This window comes from Jaculus jaculus, chromosome 1 (assembly GCF_020740685.1).
Source record: "Jaculus jaculus isolate mJacJac1 chromosome 1, mJacJac1.mat.Y.cur, whole genome shotgun sequence".
Lineage (NCBI taxonomy): Eukaryota > Metazoa > Chordata > Mammalia > Rodentia > Dipodidae > Jaculus > Jaculus jaculus.
In genome coordinates this window covers 83,517,330-83,542,198 of record NC_059102.1, presented here as the reverse complement: position 1 = coordinate 83,542,198, position 24,869 = coordinate 83,517,330, and the positions used below count along the sequence as shown (strand labels likewise).

Below are 24,869 nucleotides of genomic sequence, written 5' to 3'. Positions count from 1 at the left end.
GTGATTTCCTGTCCAGGTGACTGACATTTGAATTAACTTTTGTTTTTCTTTTGATCTGGAATTCACTCTATCCTCAGGGTAGCCTCAAACTCATGGAGATCCCCCTACCTCTGCTGGGATTAAAGGTGTATGCCACCACACCTGGCTTTACTTTTTTTTTTTCCCCTCAGGGGAGACGTCCATCCAGCCCTGGTTGACCTAGAATTCACTGTAGTCCCAAATTGGCCTTGAAACTACAGCAGTTCTTTTACCTATGCCTCCTAGTGCTGGCTTAAAGGCATGCCACCACCATGGCTGGCTTGGATTTCTTTTAGGGGAGGGGACAATAGTATGTCGTTATAATTTCATAATCTTTTGGGCAATTTAAAATTTTACATTCTCATTCAGGGCAGAGATTCAATTAAAATTTCATTCATTCATTCTTCTTTTTTTTTTCTTTTTTTAAAAATTTATTTATTTATTTATTTGAGAGCGACAGACACAGAGAGAAAGACAGATAGAGGGAGAGAGAGAGAATGGGCGCGCCAGGGCTTCCAGCCTCTGCAAACGAACTCCAGACGCGTGTGCCCCCTTGTGCATCTGGCTAACGTGGGACCTGGGGAACTGAGCCTCAAACCGGGGTCCTTAGGCTTCAAAGGCAAGCGCTTAACCGCTAAGCCATCTCTCCAGCCCATTCTTCTTCTTTTTTAAAATAACCCTTTTTTTATTGACAACTTCCATAACTGTAGACAATAAACCATGATAATGCTCTCCCCTTCCCCATTTTCTCCTCCACAGCTCCACTCTACATCATATCCCCTCTCCCTCTCAATTACTCTCTCTTTTATTTTGATGCCATCATCTTTCCTCCTATTATGATGGTCATGTGTAGGTAGTGCCTGGCACTGCGGGGTCATGGATATCCAGGCCATTTGTGTCTGGAAGAATGCATTGTAAAGAGTCCTACCTTTCCTTTGGCTCTTACATTCTTTCTGTCATTTCTTCTGCAGTGGACCCTGAGCCTTAGAGGGTGTGATAGAGATGTTTCAGTGCTAAGCACTCCTCTGTCATTTCTTCTCAGCACTGTGGTGCCTTCTGAGTAATCCTAGAGGTCACTGCCATCTGAAAAGAGAAGCTTCTCTAGTCCAAAAGTGAGAGTAGCATTAATATATGAGTATGAACATTAAGAGAAATGCTTACTGGGCAGTTTGGTGGGCATAATATATGCCATTAGCCAGACACCAGCAGGCATTATATCCCTAGGACTCATGACCTCCTCCATCATAGGTTTTCAGTAGCAGGCATGCATTCCCTCCCATGGAGTGGGCCTCCTGTCCAATTGGTGAGTAGTTGGTTTTCCCCATAACAGACATGTCAACATAACCTGTTGGCTCATTTGGCCTGGCTGGCCAAACTTAAGGCTTGCAGTGTCCACTGTTGTTTATCTCCACTGAGGACTTCTCTCTCCCATAGGGCTGCATGCAGTATAGCTTTTTCCAGATTTCTGTCAGCTCGTCTACAGGGAGGTGGTTCGATTTTTTTTTTTTTGGGCTTTTCGACGTAGGGCCTCACTCTAGTCCAGGCTGACCTGGAACTCACTCTGTAGTCCCAGGCTGGCTGTCTTCAAGCTGTCAGTGATTCTCCTACTTGTGCTTCCTGAGTGCTGGTATTAAAGGTGTGTGCTACCACACCTGGCTAAGATTTCATTATTTTTTGTAAAAAAAAAAAAAAAAAAAATATATATATATATATATATATATATATATTTATTTATTTATTTGAAAGAGAGAGAGAATATAGGTACACCAGGACCTCTAGCCACTGCAAACAAACTACAAATGCATGTGCCACCTTGTGCATCTGACTTTACATGGGTACTGGGGAATCGAACTTGAGTCATTAGGCTTTGCAGGCATGCACTTTAACTGCTAAGCCATCTTTCCAGCCCAGATTTCATTCTTTTGACCAAAATCATGTCAATCTAGATTAAAAGGAATTAAATTTAAAAAAATCTATAAAATATCCATGCTTTACCAGGAGGAAGCAGCTTCCCTTAATAGGCTTCAACAAAGCCCTACTAATTCTATCCTCCCTCCTTCCATAAGGTATTTCATGTTGTTATTTAATTTATTTACTTGAGAGAGAAAGAGAATAGACATGCCAGGTACTCCTGTTGCTGCCAATGAACTCCAGACGCAAGTGCTACTTTGTGTATCCAGTTGTCTATGAGTACCAGGGACTTACACCCAGGCCATATGCTTTGCAAGTGATATAGGAATTTTGAGTTTCTTTACATGCCAACAGACTGATAATTTGAAGTGTTGGGTGTACCTGGGTCCTTGTCACACAACTTTGAAGAATGAAATCCACAGACCTGAAGATAAGGTTCAGAAAGATTTCATTATAGCTTAAAACTTCAGAAGGAAGAAGAGAGAGAGGCTTAAGCCTAGAACATAAGAAAAAGAGGCAAGGTGGAGGTCATGCCCAGGAGGCAAAGGGGTTTTGAGAAGCCCACCTGGAGACTCAGATCTGGGTTTTGTATGGAGAGTGGCTACATGAGGAAGACCAGGTTTTCAGGTTTTTCTAAGTTCCATGGATAAGTGGCTGGGTTAGCCAGTTCCTGATACTAGGAGTCTGGGGTCAGGAGTTTTAGAATTCTCTAGGAAGGGAGTGGAAGGACACCTTAAGGGGGCAGAGATAGAGAAGAGTCTTCTGATCTGTACTAAAATGCAATGACTTAGATTTTCTCCTATAGGCCCAACGACAAGTCCTGCACTTACTGAAGAGAAAGCTATTCACTTTGGGGCCAGTCATTCCTCAGTTGCTGTTGCAGTCAGGTTCACACTGCCGGTAGAAATCACCCAAACAAGAGCAGCTTGTGGGAAAACAAGAGGTTTATTTTGGCTTACAGGCTTGAGGGGGAAGCTCCATGATGGCAGGGAAAATGATGGCATGAGCAGAGGGTGGACATCACCCCCTGGCCCACATAAGTTGGACAATAGCAACAGGACAGTGTGTCAAACACTGGCAAGGGGAAACTGGCTATAACACCCATAAGCCTGCTCCCAACAATACACTGCCTCCTGGAGGTGTTAATTCCTGAATTTCCATCAGCAGGGAACCTAGCATTTAGAACGCCTATGTTTATGGGGACACCTGAAGGAAGCCACTAGCACTGCATAGACAAGCACCTTTAACAGCTGAGCCATCTCTCCAGCTCATTTGGTATTTGGTTTTATTTGGTCTTTTGAGACAGGGTCTTACTTCATAACCCTGGCAGTCCTGAAACTCACTATGTAGATCAACATGGTCTTGAGCTTGGGAACCCACTGCTTCTGCCTCCTGAAAGCTGGATGGACAGGCCTGAACCATCATGCCTAGCTCTTATATAGTATATTTATTTATTAAAGAGAGAGCGTGGGAGAGAAACAAGAAGATAGAGGGAGAGAGAATGGGTGCTCTATAGCATTCAGGCACTGCAGATGAAATCTAGATGCATGTGCCCCCTTGTGCATCTGGCTTTACATAGGTACTGGGGAATTGAAATCAGGTCTTTAGGCTTTGCAGGCAAGAGCCTTAACCACTGGGCAATCTCCCCAGCCTGTATACAGCATTTTAAATATGAAGATAAGACAACTAATATTTTCCCATTATTAAAGTTAGTGTGTTGTCAGGGAACTAGCAGGTAGGGTCCAAAGCTGATTATGGGGGAGAGGGTCCATCCTCAAAGACCTCCAAGTTGGTTAATGCGTGACTAGCTACCGAACAGGAGGAATAAAGATTTAAGATTTCAAGTGAGGGCTGGAGAAATGACTCAGCAGTTATTGGTTCTTGTTTGCAAAGCCTGACAGCCCAGTTTCAATTCCCCAGTACTTACATAAAGCCAGATGAACAAGTGGTACAGGCATCTGGAATTCCTTTGCAGTGGCAAGAGTCCCTGATGCACCAATTCTCTCTCTGTCTCCCTCTCTCTGTGCGTGCAAATATATAAATAGAGATTAAAAATATTTTTAAATGGCTGAGGAGATGGCATAGTGGTTAGGGTGCTTGCCTGCAAAGCCTAAGGTCTCAGGTTTGATTCTCCAATACCCATGTAAAGTCAGATGCACGAGGTGGCATATGTATCTGGAATTCATTTGCGGTTGTTAGAGGCCCTAGCATGCCCGTTTTCTCTCTCTGCCTCTTTCTCTCTCTTTCAAATAAATTAAAAAAAAGTACTTAAATATTTTTAAAGAAAGATTTCAAATGATACCATCTAGGGATGCTGGGTTCATTTCCTCTGTCTGAGAGGGCACTAGTTAGGTAATTATTAGGTGGATAGTTAGGAAAAGGCTCATAAGAAAAATCTTAAATTGATTTCTGCCTGCCCGGAACACAAGCAGCTGCTTAGTCCCAGTCGCCCTGCCATCTGTGGCCTGGCAGTATTAGACTGGAACTCAGCATCTTCCCTGTCTTGGTCAGCTCCACACTGCTGGGATGAACTTCCGAATTAGACAGTTCATGGGAGGAAGGGATTTATTTGAAACTTGCAGATCCAGGGTAGGTTTCATTGATGGAGGAAGAAGCTGGTCCCCTTTCACAGATCCAAGCAGAGACAACCACGCAGCCAGCGCCACAAACAAGCATATCTTAGGATGGAATTCAGATACCCTACATCAGTAACACGTCAGGGTAGACGTCAGGATATGCCCACATTGACACATCATCCAGGTAGATACTGAGAAAAAGGCTCATAAGAAATCTTAAATTGATTTCTGTCTGCCGCGGAACACAGCAGCTGTCAGTGACACAGTCGCCCTGCCATCTGCTTCCATGGCAGCAGCAGAACTGGAATTCAGCTTCTGCCCTGATCTCATCCAATCAGCTCTCTCTCCCCACCTACTCAGGAGTGCTGAGCTCTTCTTGACCAAGTCCCCTGACCCCAGACCAATCAGCCCTCTCTCAGACCCTCTGGCATCTGCCGGTAAAGCTACCACAGTAAGGTTATAAATAAGATACTTACCAGGTGGGCAAGGTCTCTTCTTGGCTTTGTACCTTTCCAAAATTTCCAAGCCCTTGACTCGGTAAGCCCTCCCCCCATCTTGGTTCTGCTGGGCTGAGATGGGGGGATGGGGCTCCTATCCCTACCCTACTCCCACGGATTCCTACCCTTCCAGGCTTCCATGTGGCAGGAGCTCTCTGTACTTTTCTGCTCTTTCTCCCTGAATAAATGTAATAATTTAATAATTATCCTTTTCAGTCTTGGTTTATCTCAATTCTTTGGTAAAAAGAGAAATGAACTCAGGGTTTGGAGTTTTTATTTTAAATGAATTAATATTTTAGAGAGGGAGATAGAGACAGAGAGAAAGAAAATTGACACGCTAGGGCCCCCAGGCACTGCAATCAAACTCCAGGTGCTTGTGCCACCTAGTGGGCATGTGCGACTTTGCGCTTGCTTCACCTTTGTGCCTCTGGCTAAGGTGGGATCTGGAGAATTGAACCTGGGGATCCTTAGGCTTCACAGGCAAGCGCCTCCACCACTAAGCCATTGCTCCAGCCCAGGGTTTGGAGTTTTAATGACTCTTCCTAAACCCTCAAAACCCAGTTACATGCTGATTAAAGAATCAAAAGGCGGGCTGGAGAGATGGCTTAGAGGTTAAGGCACTTGGCTGTGAAGCCTAAGTAAGGATCCAGGTTCAATTCCCCGGGACCCACTTAAGTGGGCCACACAAGGTGGCACATGTATCTGGAGTTTGTTTGCAGTGGCTGGAGGCCCTGGTGTGTCCATTCTTTCTCTCTAGCAGTATGTCTTCTCTCTCTCTCTCTCTCTCTCTCTCTCTCTCCTTGCAAATAAATAAATAGATAGTATTTTAAAAAAAAAGAATCAAAAGGCAAGAAAGTGTTTTTAAAAAATACAGTTTATTGAAAGAATGTAAGAGCCAAAGGAAGGGTAAGACTGCTTACAATGCAGTCTTCCAGACACAAACTGGCCTGGATATCCATGATCTCCCAATGCCTGGTACTACCTACACAGGACCCTCATAATAGGAGGAAAAGATGATGACATCAAAATAAAAGAGAGACTAATTGAGAGGGGGAGAGTGGACTTGTGAAGGGGAAATTGGGCTAGGGGAGGGAATTATTATGGTTTTATTATTGTCAATAAAACCATTTAATAAGTAAAAATATATAGTTTAATCAAACTGCCAACAGGTCTGCTATGGCTCAGAGAACATTGTGGAGGAGGGGGAGGAAAGATTGTAAGAGCCACAGAGTGGGTAGGAATACCCCAGGCACAGCCCCCTCATTGCTCCGTAGGGACTGACTGAAGCCTTCATGACCCCACAGTGAATCCCATAACCCCACAGAGAAGGGTCCTCAGGGTAGTGGGGGTAGGAGTGAGGAGATAAGAGTAAACCTGTCAAAAAAATTACATAATACTGAAAAAAAAAGTTTATTTCAAAGTAAGAGGAAAAGAAAGCAGGGAGAGCATTCTCCTCAGTGAGGAGGGGACTCTAGACGTGGAAAATCCACCAGTCCCACAAAGCACAGCTTTCACAGCCAAAGGAATAAGAGATAATTTATTCTTTTTTTTTTTTTTTTTTGCGTCTAGCAGAAAACAAATAACTTTATTTTTTTATTTTTATTTTATAACCTTTTAAGTTTCTTAATTCAACTAGGGCAAACATATTTACACAAAGCCACCAGAACAGGATCACTTGAAGAGCTGGATGTAAAAAATATTATTGCAGTATACTACAAATATGGAACCTTTTTAATATGGGCTACAAAAAGCAGCATTTACGTTTATAGAGTTCAGTGCAATTTTTACATTAAAAAATTCTATAAATTAAGAAAACATCAACACAACAGAAGAAAATATACCCTTCAGACACACGAGCTCCTTTCCTGGGGAAGCACATGGGTGATTATGTTCCGCATCGCTTCTACTCATGACGACGGGGTCTCCATTCTGGGGTGTGCAGAACCTCTTCTGGGGCGAGGGACATGACGAGAGCAGTGCCGAATACATGGCTCTGTTTGTAAGGAAAGTGGATCAAATTGCAGCCTGAGTTGCTTTTGGTTCCAGATCAGACTCCCTTTCCCACCTCACATGGGACAAGTAGTCACCAAGGGATGGTCAAGAGATAATTTATTCTTGAATAAAATAAAAGTGACTATATCAGTTACTTCCTCATTGCTGTGAACAAATACATATACCCAAGGAGCTTAAGGTAGGTAAGGACTTTCTTTTTTACTTATTTATTTATTTAATTTTAATTTATTATTTATTAGAGACAGTGAGGGAGAGAAAGAATAGGTGTACCAGAGCCTCTAGCCACTGCAAACAAACCCCAGACATATGGGCCACCATGTGAGACTGGCTTATGTGGGGTCTGGAGAATTGAATCTGGGTCCTTAGGTTTCACCTTTTTTTTTTTTTTTTTTTTGAGGTAGGGTCTCATTCTAGCCCAGGCTGACCTGGAATTCACTATGTAGTCTCAGGGTGGCCTCTAACTCACAGTGATCCTCCTACCTCTGCCTCCCGAGTGCTTGGATTAAAGGTGTGTGCCACCATGCCTGGCTGGAAAGGGTTTTTTGACTTATAGTTCCAGTGGGTAGCATCCACCCTGATGAGAAACCATATCAGGCTGGATCTGGAAGCCAGGTACATGGCAACACAGTCAAGAGGCAGAGAGAGAAAAGTAAAGATTTTAAATGAGACAGTTTGGGGCAATGAATGACTTTCAGTCTAAAAATAACCTAATATAATTTGGCTCTGGAATGGCAATAGTCTAACTCTATGCAATCACAAAGATCTAATTGGTCATTGAACATTGCAGAATCTTCAACATAGGTGTGTTTTCATTCTGGGAGCTGCAGAAGACCTCCAAGAGTTAGCTAATTACTTCAACCACAGGAGACAGTAGAGACAGTAGAAGATATAACCTAAGAATCAAAATGAGGACCCTTACCAGATATGGTATTGGCTAGCTCCTTGACTGCAAACCTTCCAGTCTCCAGAACCCAAGAAATAAATTCCTGCTGTTTGTAAGTCACCTAGTCTATGTATTTTGTTTTGTTCTTTGTGTTTTTCTTGTCATTGTTCTTGTGCTGTGTGCCCCAGCCAGTGGGGAGTTGAACAAGGACTCGAGGAGAAGCTAACCTGAATGGGGGGAGGCAAACAGACACAAGAAGGAGACCAAGCTAGGAATTTGTCAAGGTCTCGAAGTTTATTTTTATTTTTAGTTTAGTTTTATTTTTTATAGGGTTGTAGGGGGAAGGAGTCATAATCAGGCCAGAGATCACAGGGTTACTGGCTAAATGCAGTTTCTTTATCAATTACCAGCAGCACCAGAGAGGCTATCACCCAGGTGTAACAGCTTCTTCATTTCTGGTAATAGATCATTAGATGAGGAAGTAGAAACTTAACTTATATGGCGGTTTCTGTCAATATGTCCAAGGTTTGGTTCATAGCTCCCAACATCTCCTCCCTTCTTTTTTTTTTTTTTTTTTTTTTTTGTTTTTCGGAGGTAAGGTCTCACTCTAGTCCAGGCTGACCTGGAATTCACTATGGAGTCTCAAGGTGGCCTTGAACTCATGTTGATCCTCTTACCTCTGCCTCCCAAGTGCTGGGATTAAAGGCATGCACCACCACGCCTGGCCTCCTCCCTTCTTTTATACAAAAAGAGGGGCAGGCCCACTTTTCAGTGGTGGGCATTAACCAACTGGGGGAGTAGGGACCCAACTCCTCCCATGGGATGTCTTTTTGCCACAATCTTTGGCCCTTGGTGCCTTTTGGGGAGGGGAGGCAGGGCCTATGTTGCCAGAGAGTGAAGCATGGCCTTAGTGATAACAGTTATGGTACCAACCTCCATGTAAGTCAGGTTTTGCTCTAAAGGGAATTCAGAAGTGGTCAGAAAGGGACCTTCCCTTGCGGTGCTTTGCCTCGCACCCATGTTGGTACCCATATCTCACTCACTTGATTGTGAGCCAATATGCATAGGTCTGAATCCTATGCAGCTCCCGTAGGAGGGGTAGCTATTTGGCCATGACAGGTAGACCGCAGCAATAGCAGAGGTGTAGAGGACAGCAGTATAGTAACTGAGTACAGAATGTAAGATCAAGGGAGAGTGACAGCTGCAAGTGGTAGGTCTTCAGTGGCAACACCTAGATCCGCCAGCTCCAGTCTGCAATAATGGACCTGTAAAGGCTACATCTTAATGGCATCAATCTGGTGACATATAAAAGATATGGTTTTATTTATAATCATAGGTCCAATTGTGAGTAGGAGGATTAAAATAAGTAGAGGTCCTTCCAGCTTTGTCCTGTTAGGAAAAAAGAAGATTCTCTCAGGGAAGTGTTTCTTCCCTGGATATGTGAGATGTCATTGGAGGATCATCAGCCTGTTTTACAAGTCTCTCTGGTAGCCATCTCGCAGCATTTACTTTGGTGTCAAGCAAGCATACTGATCCTCAGCCCCAAATGAGTACTGGGTCTGGGCCATTCCATTTTAAGGTTAAAGGATCTTTTCACATGGCTTTGGCAAAGGTATTTTTTGTGTTTGTGTGCCAAAAGCGATCAGCAGCTGACTTTCCTTGAGCGTCAAGGGTTAAAAAGTTTAAGACAAACAAAGCATGATGAAGAATGTTTTTTGGGGAGCCTTTTATGGGATATAAATCCCCTGTTTTTAACTTTTGGAGGGTATGTTTAATAGTTTGATGGGCTTGCTCAACGATTCCTTGATACTGGGGATTGTATGGTATGTCTGTAATATGTTTAATTTGTAATTGATGACAGAAATTTTGTAATTTGTTTTCAGTATATCCAGGACTATTATCAGTTTTAATAATTTGGGGCTTTCCCATGATATTAAAGCAATTGAGTACATGAGCAATGACATTTTTTGAAGCTTCTCCAGCATGGAGACTGGCAAAAATGAATCCACTACAGGTATCCATAGTAACACGGAGGTACTTAAGATTACCAAATGAGGGAACATGTGTTACATCCATTTGCCAGATCTCATTGGGAATTAAACCTCTAGGATTTATGCCTAAGTGGGGAATGGGTAGGAGGGTGACACAATTTGTGCATTGTTTGACTATCTGGTGAGCTTGTTCCCTAGTGATTTTAAAAAGAAGATGCAAGGTTTGAGCGTTAAGGTGATGTACAGAGTGAGCTGCTTTGGCCTGGGCCACAGGAGAAAGTCCCCCCTCATGTCAGGACAGCCTTTGCTAGCATTTTCCAATCATTTACTGAAAGCCAATTATCACTAAGGGCCTCTAGTAGGGTCATGGTAAAGGGAACAGTAGGTCCATAAGAGGAAACAGCACTTTTTAATTCCTTGATATGTTTAAATTTTAAATGGTGATACTGCTGGGGCTTAATAACAATACTTTTGATCCTGTCTGGCTCGCTATCATCATCTGAATCAGTGGATTGTTTAGAGTGTTTATCTCCTTCAGAGCCTTCCTCCCCTGAATCTGTTTTTGCCCCACTCGACTCAGGTGGTGAACGGGTTAAAGAATTGGCTCCTGCTTTACTTGGGCGTGTGTTATTGGAAACGCATGTACAGTCTTGGGTTGTTTGATTTTAGCTTTGATGTGCTGCACGGGGGCAGGAGAGGGAGAGCGGATTTCTAGGTCTAAGTCATGGAGTTGTTTAAGTAAGGTGGCCTTTTTCTTTTTCTTTTTTTTTTTTTTTTTTGATATCCTATAGAAAAGGAGGGTTTTGTTGTTTATTTTAGATTGTTGCTTTTTCTTGTTTGTAAGACAAAGTAAATCTTTAAATAAGCATTTGTTATAACCCTGAATTGCTTTTCAGTTTAAACTCATAAATAAAAAAAATATTGAATTTATATTTCTGAGTTACTTGTGGAACTAAATATTGTGTTTGCAGTATTAAATTCTAAATAAGAACTATGTAGACAATGACATATTTACTCTATTATTTTTATACCTCTTTGTAAAGTTTCAAAAAATTATAGACTCTAAAACACTACAAAAATAGAAGCGAGCTATCTCATGACCCCATTCTTCATTTTCCTATCTGTATTTAAGCATTTGTATTCTGGCTTAAAGGTGTAAAATCTTTTGACAGCTTGTGAAGAACCAACCCCCAAAATGTAACAAGCTTGGTAAATGTCCATTTCGAAGACTCTACCAAATACAAATAGCACTTTATCACATAAAGCTACTTAAACAAGTTGGTTTTCTTAAGATATTCTGTTACAAGTTTCTTCCTGTTTTGCTGTTAATTTTCTCCATTTTTACAGACTTGGAAAATTCTTAACTTAGTTCTGACTAAAATAAGCCTCTTTGTTCCCTCACATTACCACATCCAGCAATACGAAGTGAATAGGAATTACAAGTGGAAATAAAAGTGCTGGCTTTTTTAAAATCTTGAATCCTCTAGTACTCAAAAAATAATTCAAGCACACCTAAATAGAAACTTACGTGTCAGTGCTAACCTTTTGCAAGGTCCAAACACAGTTTTTAAGGAATGACTATGTTCTGTACTTACAGTTTCTTTAGTGTCCAGTGATCAATGTGACAACAGTGACAGTGGAGGACCTTCACCTCACAGGAATTACCTAACCACTCTTTCTACTCCTGTACTCACAAAAATATTAGAACATTTCCAACTTTCATATCCATCACTTCCAAAAGACAGTGACTCACAGCATTTTGTTTAAGACTATGGGCCATTTTTCCCAACACACTCAAGCTTTATGCAGAAATGCTCTGACAGGATGGCCATGGGCCCCTGTCCAGCCTACCAATTGTTCCAGGAGCTTCCTTGGTGTGTGGCTGGTCCCTAAAGTACTTGTGCTCAGTTACAGCTGACCCTCTAGCTCACTTATACAAAGGAAGCTAACACATAGTTCTTACCTGACTCTCGCTCTATGCCTCCCCAAAGGCGGTCTAGAAGCATGAGGACACTAAAATTTAATACAAAGTTAATCCAAAGCAGAATGGCCAAAAGCAAACACATCATATCTGCAGCCATCCTCACCACTAGCAAGGACAGATACTCGCTATTCTAAAACATCCTCCTTTTATTAACATTTCAATACAAAATATTACAGTACACTTCTTAGGTGAAGTCTGTGTATCTTATATACATCATCCTCTATATTCCTATGTTTAAACACACCTTCTTCATGACATTAGCAGTTTTATCGAAAGGAAAACTTCATTTAACTCAGGATTATCTTTTTTTTTCCCCCTAGTGTCTTTTGACTTCACTCATGGAGAAACCTGCCAGATTTACCATTCCATTTTATAGTCTGCTAGTGATGGTATCATTCTCTTATACATTCTTCATCTTTTCAAAAAATAACTGTCCTATTTTACATGCGTTTTACAATTGTAAACTATTTCAAACTTCAAAACTTTTGGAAGACTTACCATTAATCATAACTGAAAATGACTAACCCTGATTAAAGTATAAACAGATGTCTGATTAATGTGTTAACAATCTTCTCCAATATACATCAATCCTAGCACAATAAAGCCTCATAGCCATGATTTCCAATATAAAATATTCATAGAGATTTCAGATTGCTAAAATACTAATATGCCTTTGAAGATGAGCCAAAACCAATGCATACGTCCCTTGCTGTAGAAGCTGGACTTCCTATAAAGACATCCCAACCGATGAACAAGACTGTGAAGACACCTTATGTCCCACTTATAGCTTTCAAGAAAAATATTTACAATGACTTCAAGACTTTCATATAAACAGTTCCATGAATGCCAAGCAAACTGGGAGGATGTGGTCACACATGACAACTCCACTCTGCTCACATTAGCGTGTCTCTTGCCTACAAGGCTTATTTTCCTAACATTCAGGTTTCTGAAGGACTTGGTAGGATTTGCTGAGCACCATAGTAATCTTTTAGGACACTAATCAAAAGCATGGTCCTATATTTTTTAAATCCCAGAAGTGGTTTTAGGACAACAGAAGCACCTCAACCACTAAAATAAGCAAGTTTCTTTGTAAGTAAAATTACCACACAGCAAATCCTTTAACAGTTCAGCAACCAATATATACAAAATAGTCTTCAAAAATTGCTACTTCTGATATATTCCTTTGGATCCTTCAACTGTATTTAAAATATATGGAAAAGAATTGGTTGTCAAGAAGCATGTGAAGGTGATGAGATAATGCTTCTTAGGAAAAACATACTGGCCTGAGTTAAGCATGGAGAACTCAGAGCAGACACACACAGGTGTGAGCAGACGTACACAGGTGTGAGTTAAGCATGGAGAACTCAGAGCAGACACACACAGGTGTGAGTGAAGCATGGAGAACTCAGAGTAGAGACACACAGGTGTTTTTACAGCCCTGGCCATAGATTAGTGATTAACAAACAACTGGAAAAAGTTCAATGAAGTTTTCAGCTGAACATGGTAATGATGACCAACATATCCAGTTCTGCAATCAACATAAGAATGGTATGATTATATACTAAAAATACATGGATCTAAAGTTTCCACATTTGTCCAGAAATCAAAAAACGCCTTTGTTAACCTATATTGAACACATTGTAAATACTGTTATAGTGAAGTGTGTATCAGGTGATTATTATATGTAACCACCTTTTACATTTGTATATGTGGTACTAAACCCGAGGATTAGCATAATTAAAAATACATTCCTCGCTGTGTTTTAAAGGTAAATACAGGCTTTTCCATTGAAATAATTATCTTTTCCCTAACTTCTAAAATAGTATCAGGCTTCCAAACAGAAGAATAAAGTCTTAGCCAAACAGCTACACATTATGTATTCAGACAGGTCTATGAAAACTAGGTTAATAAATTATGAATAAATTACGAAGCACATTCAGAACAGAATTGTAGTTTCTGGTCAGCAGAATCTGAACAAAGGCAAAGATCGCTGCAATGAAGGCAAGATTTTCTTACATACAGTACAATGTGTCTTTACCCCGCCCTCCAAGTACACTTAGCATTCAGCTTTATGTAAAGTGCAGTGCAAGCTAATATAGAAGCTTCCTAATAAAAAAGGTTACAGAAAGTTCCTCTGTTTTAGTCTTCCTTATATCTATCAACAGCATTTTCTTTTAACCTTCATGCACTTTGTGTGACTACAGCAACCATGTGTAAGACTCTGAACACACGCACAAAAAGCCAACAATTGTCATGGTGGCAGATGCTGTAAGGAATTACTCTCTTCTGCGGCTGGTGTCAGCTTGAGGGCTCAAGTTTCCGAGGAGGAAGCTGAAGGCTTTGGTGAAGATTGTCATCCATGTATCTCCAAAGAAAAACTGAGATGTTCCCAATCTATTTGACAGAAGATTTAGGCACTCCCTGGCATCTCTGTATATCTGTGCTTCCACTTCTTGGAGACGGTAGAGAGGAGGCTCTCCTCTCGTCAGGAGTATTCTGTTCAGTGCTCCCCTTGACATCTTCCCAGGCAGAATTAAATTCAAGGGAAAAGGAATCCGTGAAGCAAACCATGGCTTCGTCACAGTAAAGTAATTGTCACTCCCAACCCAGAATGTGTGAAGCACAGCCGGGAGAAGTTTCTCTTCCAGGAGAGCAATGTATGCCAGTGTATCTGCCCCTTGTTTTGCTGAGAGTTCATAATCAGCATTATACTCCTGTTTTCTTAAAAAGTTTAATATTTTTGCAGGTTGGGAAACAATGTTGTCGTCAGTTGTCAAAACTGGCACATCACCATCACCACCAGGCACTCGCTGTGTACCGAGGGGAGACCCCAGCAGCTCAGCTCCAAGGGGGCCGCCATCTTGCCGGCCGGCTCCTGCCAGCCGGCCGGCCTTTTTCTTTTTTAACTGTAAGGAGAGTTTTTAGTGATTGGGCTTCCCAGGAAAGTTGGCGGGTTGCCTGTCGAGTGACTGCTTCTAAATCACAATCAAGAGTTACAGGGGCACAGAAGTGACGTGACTTAGGCATGTGAAGATAAGGTGGAGGGTCTGCTATGGGGGCTGTGGGAGGTGGGCAGTCAGGGTTGTGATATGTGGCAGCCTCACTCTGTAGCTCTGACTCCTCATCTAGGGAAAGAGGGGCATTGGGGGAGGGGTAACTGCAGATTTGGAGAGAATAGGATAAGTGGATTTAAGGGCAGGTGGGTCATCCTCAGGCATAGGAATAATGACAGAAGGCACTGCGAAGGGGGATCATTTGTCTTGCCTAGTGCCTTTGTCTGGGAGCCGCCGCCATGGTGCCTGCCTGGAGGGCGGGGCGGCTTGGGGGAGGGAGCTGCCGCAGCAGCAGCAGCAGCAGTAGCCACTGGGGGATCCTGATGGCTGGAAGTTAGTTCATGAATGGGAGGGGTTTGGCTAGGATTAAGGTTATTTTTAAGAAATAATTCTCCATCCCTAACAACTTTTGAAACATCTGGTTGACACTGGTGAACTTGAAGTACATCATTTATTAAATTCCAATATGAGAAGACTTGAACCAGGATGTTTTCAGGGCCAAAAGTCCTATAGTAATCTTTTGAACAATCTTCCATTCTCCCCCATCTTTTTTCATCAATGGTACCTTCCCGGGGAAACCATGGACATAAATCTTCTAAGAAGAGGAAAAAATGAACAAGATCTTTTTTCTTAAGTTTTGCCCCACGGGTCTTGAGGGAGTCTTTAAGTCCCTGGTTAAAAAGTTCCTGTTTACTTAGGGTCTGTCCCATGATAGAAAAGGAAAGAGGAGAAACGGCAAGACCAAAGGGCAATGTTCCCAGTCAGAGAACCAGCACGGGGGATTCCCCAGTGAGCTTGACGTAAGTCTGACCGCAATTTTAAGAACTGGCAGCCACTCTAAGAGCATTTGCTGGTTGTTGCATACCTGCTTTTGTTTATAGGAAGAGAGGCTAGATAGGAGGTCTTTGCCAACGCCCGAATGGGCTGTCGGGACTTGCACAGGGAGCTAGGGGCCTTCAGCCAATGCCAGAGGGTAGCCCTGGCCAAGAGGCTTCAGTTGCCCTGTCGCTATGTTGTAATTCCACACAATGGCGCCAACTGAAAGTAAAAGGAGGAAAAGAAGTGCAAAAAGAAACCCTGCAGTTCTTGTGTCTTGCAAATTTGACTGAATAGTCTTTAAATAGTTTGCCTTAGAACTCCTCGCTTGTCTTACCTTAGTGGTTCTCTATCACAGGTGGGCTTTCTATGGTGATCACGGTGCGGGTCTGTATTAAAGGTGTGGACTGCCTTCAGTGACCTCTATGCAGATCTTCACTCGCCCCCCTGGTGGGGTGGCGATCCAATGGTGGGGACAGCCATCCACTTGAGCGACGTTCAGGTTTTTCCTTCATACCTTGGGCCCCACTTTCGGATGCCACTTGCCCCAGCCAGCGGGGAGTCAAACAAGGACTCGAGGAGAAGCTGACCTGAATGGGGGGAGGCAAACAGACACAAAAAGGAGACCAAGCTAGGTATTTGTCAAGGTCTCAAATTGTATTTTAACACGTAGGTTTTTATAGGTTTTATAGGGGAAGGAGTCATAATCAGGCCAGAGATCACAGGGTTACTGGCTAAATGCAATTTCTTTGTTTCTTCATCAATTACTGGCAGCACCAGGAGAGGCTATCACCCAGGCATAACGGCTTCTTCATTTCTGGTAATAGATCATTAGATGAGGAAATAGAAACATTTCTTGCTATATGGCGGTTTCTGTCAACATGGCCAAGGTTTGGTTCATAGTTCCCAACACTGTGAATCAAACCTGGGTGTCACTCTAGCTCAAGCTGACCTGACCTGGAATTCACTCTGTAGTCTCAGGGCGGCCTTGAACTCATGGCGATCCTCCTACCTCTGGCTCTTGAGTGCTGGGATTAAAGGCATTCACCACCACACCCAGTTTCCCTTATGGTGTTCTGCTATAGAAATTCAAATAGACTAAGCTACACATGCACCTCATGTCCAAGTTTTTATAGCAATTCTAATGTGCTGGAGCTTTCTTTCTGGCTCTGTGGGCAGACCTTTCCACCATATTCAAGGAAGGGCCTGCAAGACTGACTGTGAAGCAGCTTCTGCCAGAGCCAGCTCCCTCTAGCGTTTCCAGAGAGATGGAGGTAGTCCTCACTTTCCCCTTCAACATTAATTTGTTTTAGGAATAGAAACTCTAACTAATCCCTCCCCATAACTGGGTTGGTGTAGTGGTTTATCTTTTTATTTATTTATTTTCATTTTTTTTCAAGGTAGGATCTTACTCTAGCTCAGGCTGACCTGGAACTCACTATGTAACCCCAGGCTGGCCTTGAACTCATGGCAATCCTCCTACCTCTGTGTTCCAAGTTCTGTGATTAAAGGCATGTATCTCCACAACCAGTTGTGGTTTATATTGATTGTGCTCTCAGTGAAATTAGAATTCCAACCCAAGTCTTCATCCAAGTTTAATAAAGGATTTAGAAACATAGACACGGAGGGTAAATTATTAAAGATTTATCTGAAAAGGGGATATTGGTAAGAGGAAAGAAGTAAAGTTCCCAAACTGAGTAGGAGTATCTGGCAGGGGTCCTCAGCAGGTTTCCAAAATGATGTGGGACAGAGTTGTGTGAGATTAGAACTCCCAAGCCAGAGGCTCTCAAGTTTTGAGTTCTTGTCCATGTTTGCAAGGAATTGAAAATATGGATTCAGGGCTGGAGAGATGGCTTAGCAGTTAAGCGCTTGCCTGTGAAGCCTAAGTACCCCGGTTCAAGGCTCAATTCCCCAGGTCCCACGTTAGCCAGATGCACAAGGGGGCACACGCATCTGGAGTTCGTTTGCAGAGGCTGGAAGCCCTAGCGCGCCCATTCTCTCTCTCTCCTTCTATCTTTCTTTCTGTGTCGGTCGCTCTCAAATAAATAAAAAATAGACAAAAAAAAAATTAAAATTAAAAAAAGAAAATATGGATTCAGAGAAGAGTAAATGATGAGATTTACTTCAGGGGTCATTAAGATAAGAGGGAAAGGGCTGGAGAGATGGCTTAGCGGTTAAGCGCTTGCCTGTGAAGCCTAAGGACCCCGGTTCAAGGCTTGGTTCCCCAGGTCCCACGTTAGCCAGATGCACAAGGGGGCGCATGCATCTGGAGTTCGTTTGCAGTGGCTGGAAGCCCTGGCACGCCCATCCTCTTTCTCTCACTCTATCTGTCTTTCTCCCTGTGTCTGTCACTCTCAAATAAATAAATAAAAAATGAACAAGATAAGAGGGGAAGCAAATCAGGAATATGCTCAAGCCAAAAGAAAGCTGGGAAGAAAAAATTCCTTCACATGGGGACAGGTGTCTCTTTGGGGAAGAAGCCTCTGGGGAAGGGAAGGGAAGAACAGAAGGAGGATGGGACAAAAAAGGGACTTACACATGTGCTTCAGAGCCATTTATTTTATTTTTTAATTTTTATTGACAACTTTGATAATTATAGAAATAAACTATGATAATTCCCTCCTCCTTCACTTTCTTCTTTGCTACTCCACTCTCCATCATATGCCCTCCCCCTCGCAATCAGTCTCTTTTTTATTTTGATGTCATCATCTTTCTTCTTATTAGGAGGGTCTTGGGCAGGTAGTGCAAGGTACTGTGAGGTCATGTATATCCAGGTCATTTTGCATCTGGAATAGTGCACTGTAAGGAGTCCTACCTTCCTTTGGCTCTTACATTCTTTTTTTTTTTTTTTTTTTTTTTTTTTTTTGGTTTTTCAAGGTAGGGTCTCACTCTGGCCCAGGCTGACCTGGAATTCACTATGTAGTCTCAGGGTGGCCTCGAACTCACAGCGATCCTCCTACCTCTGCCTCCCTAGTGCTGGGATTAAAGGCATGTGCCACCACGTCCGGCAGCTCTTACATTCTTTACACACCTCTTCTCCAATGGATTCTGTGTGATAGAGATGTTTCAATGCTTAATGCTCCTGTGTCACTTCTTTTCAGCACTATGGTGCCTTTTGAGTCATCTCAGAGGTCACCGCCATCTGTAAAGAGAAGCTTCTCTAACCAAAAGTGAGAGTAGCATTAACATATGGGTATGAATATTAAAAGAAGTGGGCAGTTTGGTGAGCATAGTATATGCATTTAGCTGACACCAGCAGGCGTTACACCCCCCAGGGCTCACGACCTCCCCTATAATAGGTTTTCAGTACCAGGCATGCATTCCCTCCCATGGAGTAGGCCTCCAGTCCAATTAGAGAGCAGTTGGTTTCCCCCATAACAGACATGCCACTATTGCACCAGTTGGCTCATTTGGCCTGGCTGGCCAAACTTAAGGCTTGCAGTGCCCACTGTTATTTATTTCCACTGATGCCTTCTTTCTAACATACAGCTGCATGCACTGTAGCTTTTTCCAGCCTTCTGTCAGTTGGTGGAGGTTTTTGGCTCAGGTCCAATAAGATTTCTCAGCCCAGGCATGTGGTGTCTTCAGCAATAGTCTTACCATCTATTCCTGATGGGAAACTAAGAGCCTTGGCAATGTCACCCCATTTGTCTGGATCAATCATCCAATTAGAATGAGCCTCATCATCGGGTTCAGTTGTATAGGGAGGGATCTGATTGGTTGGTGACTCCTGGAGGACCGTTAATTTAGGAAGGGTCCACCCACAGGCGCTAGGCACACAAAATTAGGGAAGAAACAGGAAGTTGTTCTTGTTGCTGAGAAGTTGTTGCCTTCAGCCATCTTGGATGAGGTGGAATTAGAGTTCTAGTCCTGCCAGGGAAAGCAAGGTGTCATTCACGTTTCTTCATTCATGGGCCAGTCCCTAGCTGAGTACTATCAGGAAAAAGCTAACTTGCTCCTAATTCATATCAGTACCACACAATGGGGTTGAACCTTGGGATGGAGCAGGAGCTAGAGGAATTCAGTGGGTTCAATCAGTCTTTCTCTCAGTGACTTGGCCACCTGATCTCTCTGCCATGATGTTGGGCCTCAGGTCCAGCCACATGGAGACAGCAGGTTTTGGAAGGATACTGCTGAAACTATTAGCCAAAACAAATCCTTCCTTCCTTCAATTGTTTTCTGGAATATTTTGTCACATGGACAAAAAGGCTAACAGTTGGAGAGTCCTTGTTTTACCACAACCTGTAGATTCTTCTATTGCCATTCCACTGAAAAACTGGGATACAGTTATTGAAAGGAGATGAAGGGTTATTAAAGTCCAAGCTTGAGGAAAATGGGGTAGAACTTTTTGTATTGTATTGTACTTTGAGGCCAGCCTGAGACTACATAGTGAATTCCAGGTCAGCTTGGGCTAGGGTGAGACTATACCTCCAAAAAAAGAAAAAAACAAAAAATCACACACATTTGTTTGAGTCAGGGTTTTACTATGTAAATCAGGCTGGCTTCAGATTAAAGCAGGAGAATAAAGCAAGAGAGTGAGGTCTAGAATCCTTTATACAGAGCCTTAATCCTAGCACTTGGCAGGCTGAGACTGGAGGATCACTGTGAGTTTGCGGATAGCCTGGGCTACAGAGTGAGTTCCAGGCCATCTTGAACTAGAATTGAGACCCTGATTAAAAGCAAAATAAAACAAAAACAACAACCAAAAAAAAAAAAATCCTAATTGTTTGTGCAGCAGGGCTGTTTGAGCTGTGAACTATTTTTGCGTTCCTGCTTGCTTCTTCCTGGGAAGTATACCTTAAAAAATGGTTTCTGCTTCTGCTACAACCTTATCGCTCTGTTCAATTTCTTGTGCAGGGATATAAGCACCTTAAACCCCTCTGAAGGTACCCTTTGAATATCCATCAATAACAAGTGTTGAGCTTTCCAACCAGGTCAGGTTGTAAATTTTTTTGTAAATTATTTTTTTCCTTTTTATAAATTTAATTTTTATTAACATTTTCCATGATTATAAAAAAAATCCCATGGTAATACCCTCCCTCCCCCCTCCCACACTTTCCCCTTTGACATTCCCTTCTCCATCATATGTAAATTATATGTAAAAATTTTATGTAAATTAATCTATGCTACCTGAGAGGAAGTGGAAGTGCTATAGATCCTCATCTTTAGAATTTTGTATACATTGTGGCAAAGGATGGTGTGGTGGTTTGAGTCAGGTGTCCCCCATAAACTTAGGTGTTCCGAATGCTAGTCTCCCCAGCTGATAGCAATTGGTAATCAATGCCTCCTGGAGGTAGTGTATTGTTGCGGGAGGGCTAATGGGTATTATAGCCAGTTTCCCCATGACAGTGTTCGACACACTCTCCTGTTGCTATTGTCCACCTGATATTGGCCAAGGGGTGTTGTTCACCCTCTGCTCATGCCATCATTTTCCCTGCCATCATGGAGCTTCCCCCTTGAGTCTATAAGCCAGAATAAACCTCTTTTTTCCCACAAGCTGCTCTTGGTTGGGTGAGTGCTGGAATTAAAGGTGTGTGCAACCATGCCTGGCCCCCCAAACATGCAAACCAGACTGCAACAGATGGGTTGTGCCATGCAAAATGTCACATGGAAAGCCAGTGACATTGGTGGATAAAAAAAAAGAATTTACCCAAAACATGAAAAGACAAAGAGATGAATTATTGAAATACATGGCATGGAGCAGCAGATGAGCCCAGAGAAGGCATGGCATGGTGGAGAGGGGAATTTTATAGGAGCAGAGTAGGAAGTTACCTGGTCATATCTTATATGTATAGGCTCTGTATATGGAAAGGTAGGTTGGCACCTCATTATCTTGTTAAGCAGTTAGTTTACACCATGATTTACTTTTCTTGAGACTGGTTACTTTTGTTCAGATCAATGTCTATATAAGATATCATAAGTCACTAGAGATCAGGCTTCATGTAGTTCTGGCCTAGTTGTTAAATAATGGGAACTTAGGGGCTGTGGATGGCACAGCAGTTAAAGGTACTTGCTTGCAAAGTTTGGTTCAATTCCCCAGTACCCACATAAAGCCAGATGTACAAAGTGGCACATGCACCTGGAGTTTGCAGTGGCAAGAGGCCCTGTTGTGCCTATTCTCTTTCTAGCTCTCTTTCTGCTCAAAAACAAACAAATAAAAATATAAATTAAAAAAATTTATTCATTGATGAGAAAGAGAGAGAGAAACAGAATTGGTGCTCCAGGGCCTCTAGCTGCTGCACATGAACTCCAGCTGTATACACCATCTTGTGTATCTGACTTATGTGGGTCCTACAAAACTGAACTTGAGTCCTTTGGCTGGAGAAGATGGCTTAGCAGTTAAGGCACTTGCCTGCAAAGCCAAAGGACCCCAGTTTGATTCCCCAGGACCCACGTAAGCCAGATGCACAATGAGGCGCATGCATCTGGAGTTCATTTGCAGTGGCTGGAGGCCCTGGAATGCCCATTCTCTCTCTCTTTCTCTCTCCCTCCCTCAAATAAATAAATAAATAATTTTTTTTAAAAGTATGGGGAGCCAGGTGTGGTTGCACACACCTTTAATCTCAGCACTAAGGTGGCAAAGTTTGGAGGATTGCCATGAGTTCGAGGCCACCCTGAGACTACATAGTGAATTCTAGGTCAGCCTGGCCTAGAATGAGACCCTATCTTAAAAAAAAAAGTCAAACAAAAATGGATGGGGATTTAGCTTTTGTTTTTGGCCTCTTGTCTCTACATCTTAGCATCAAGAAGAAAGAAGGAGGTGGCAGATTTTTCCTTTCACTATTAACAGTGCAGATCAAAGCCCATTGATAAGGAGTAAAGCCAGTTTTCCACTTCTGGCAAAGCATTTAGATGAGTTTCTTATGTCTCATGTAGCCTGTAAGCATTTGATAAGTATCTGCTGTGTTAAATGGGGGTGTTGGCTTGATATTTCTTTGGAAGCCAAAAGACCATATATAAGGTTTTCTTTTGTTGTTGTTTTGCTTTGTTTTGTTTTGAGGCAGTGTTCTCATTCTAGCCCAGGCTGACCTGGAGCTCACTTTGGAGCCCAGGATAGCCTTACATTCACTGTGATCTTTCTACAGCAATCTTTCCAGTGCTGGGATTAGGGTTTTAGATAGCATACAGATACTGATGCAAAAGACAGCTCTCACCTTAAAGGGAATAAGAGAGTTTATTCTGAAGCCAAATATGGGTGACCATAGTCTAGAAACACAAATTTAGGTTACTCCAATTCTATATTCCAACTGTGTTAACAATTCCATGAAGGTTTTATAGTTACAGAACAAAAGAAAGTCATAAATCAAGGCAGTTTTCAAATATATTGGCTGACCATGAGGTAGGTGGGTTATGGCGAAGGGAGTGAGGGGGGAGAGCAGAGGGTTGAAAATCTCCACTGCAGGTATTCAGATATTGTCTAATGACATTGTTAGTCCTTGGGTTGGTGGAAGCTAGGGATCTATTCTTACATTCCAAAAGATCACACCTGATCAACTGATAATCACCAGGATGTTAGGTTGGACAGAGAAGTTGGCAATAAATGGATATTAAGGGGATAAGGATGGTCCAAGTTAGTTTGGCTCTGATACTAGAACATTCTATCTCTGTGTGATCATATGCATTCTATCAATCTTGTTGGAAGTAGGGGGCAGCAGATGCTTTTCTTGGAACTTTAGTTCATACCCAGCTCTGAACTTCTCTTTGTTGAAGCTAAGAATTCCAGTTTTGCCTGGGTGGAGGTCTCTGTAAAGAACTCATGTTTGAGCTGTGTATGTTGGCTCACACCTATAATTTCAGCACTCCACAGGCTAAGGTACAAGGATTGCTATGAGTTCTAGGTCCACCTGGAATACAGAGAATACACAGTGAGCCTAGCTAAAGTGAGACCCTGCCCTCCCCCCTCAAAAAAAAGAAGGAAGAAAAGAAAATCAAGTAGCTGTCAGTAAGAGTGTGTGAGGAGCTGTGTCTCTGTTGTACCAACTGACAAAACTCACTCAAAAGCCTGCCATTAATAATATGGAATTTGAATAACTCAAGTGGAAAACCTGAAGCTAGTATCCTCTTTTATTTTAAGTAGTGCTATTTTTAAAGGCTTAATAATTGCTAGGATTTCTATATTTGCATAATGACTTTCTTTTTAATTTCTAAATTGCCTTCAACTAATTACCCTGTGCTATCTCTATTGTTTCTTGTTCTCTTAATATTGACATCCCAAATCCATTGATATGTAAAAACTAAGCAATTAGCTTTTTCAAAAACTGTGCTCTTCAAGGTCACCATTTATTTTGTCTCTGAATTAATAACATGTCTGCATCCTGCACACCTGGTATTGGTTTTGGAGACATGAAAAATGCATGTAGTAGGTAATGAAGTGCATACAGTTAAAGGAGCTGCTCCTGAGACATGGCATATAGGTAGGATATGATGACCCTGAGAGGCCAGTGGAGCCACTGGCATATGGGCTGTGGTTTGCAAGAAGACCTGAAGATTTTTTGGATATACCAGCACTGTTACTGTAAGGGCTACAATGGAGTACTGTTGATTCAGTATGCAAGTTTTCCCTGGCTATTCAGCCAAGCTGGAAGAGCAGAGTTGGAAATTCCAGAGACTGCCAATCACTGGTTATGACAGTGGACTTGAACTACAGATTTACCGTGTTTGGTTCATGGTTATTGAGTTTGCATTGGTCCAGTTTCTCCTTACTATGCCTTGTAGCAGGTGGAAATGTTTACTCTGTGCCATTATATTTTGGAAGATTGTAACTTGTTTAATTTTACAGGACTCACAGTTAAGAGGTGGCCATGAATCTCAGGTGAGACTTGGGACTTTGGAACTATCTTAAGCTGGTAAAGACTATGGAGACCTTTGAAGTTGGATTGAATGCAGTTTACAGTGTGAGGTGTTATGAATCTACTGGGGGGCCAGGGACAGAGTATAGTTTGAGTGGATGTCTTCCAATAGTTTCAGGAATTTATTAGAGCTTGTAATTAAGATCTCCAGCCAACTGGCTGGAGGAGGTGTCACTGTGGGTGGATCTGTTTCCAGACTAAACGTATGCAGAGTGCTTGAACTCTGCCTGCGGCTCTTGAAGGGTGCTTGCTTATGATGCTGGTGATGGTATTTTTCT

At 42.3% G+C, this 24,869-nt stretch overlaps 1 pseudogene; it reads right to left on the bottom strand.

Annotated features, from left to right (window-relative positions):
• Nucleotides 1-14,149: 14,149 nt before the first annotated feature.
• LOC123462247 lies at nt 14,150-14,733 on the bottom strand (annotated as a pseudogene).
• Nucleotides 14,734-24,869: the final 10,136 nt, after the last annotated feature.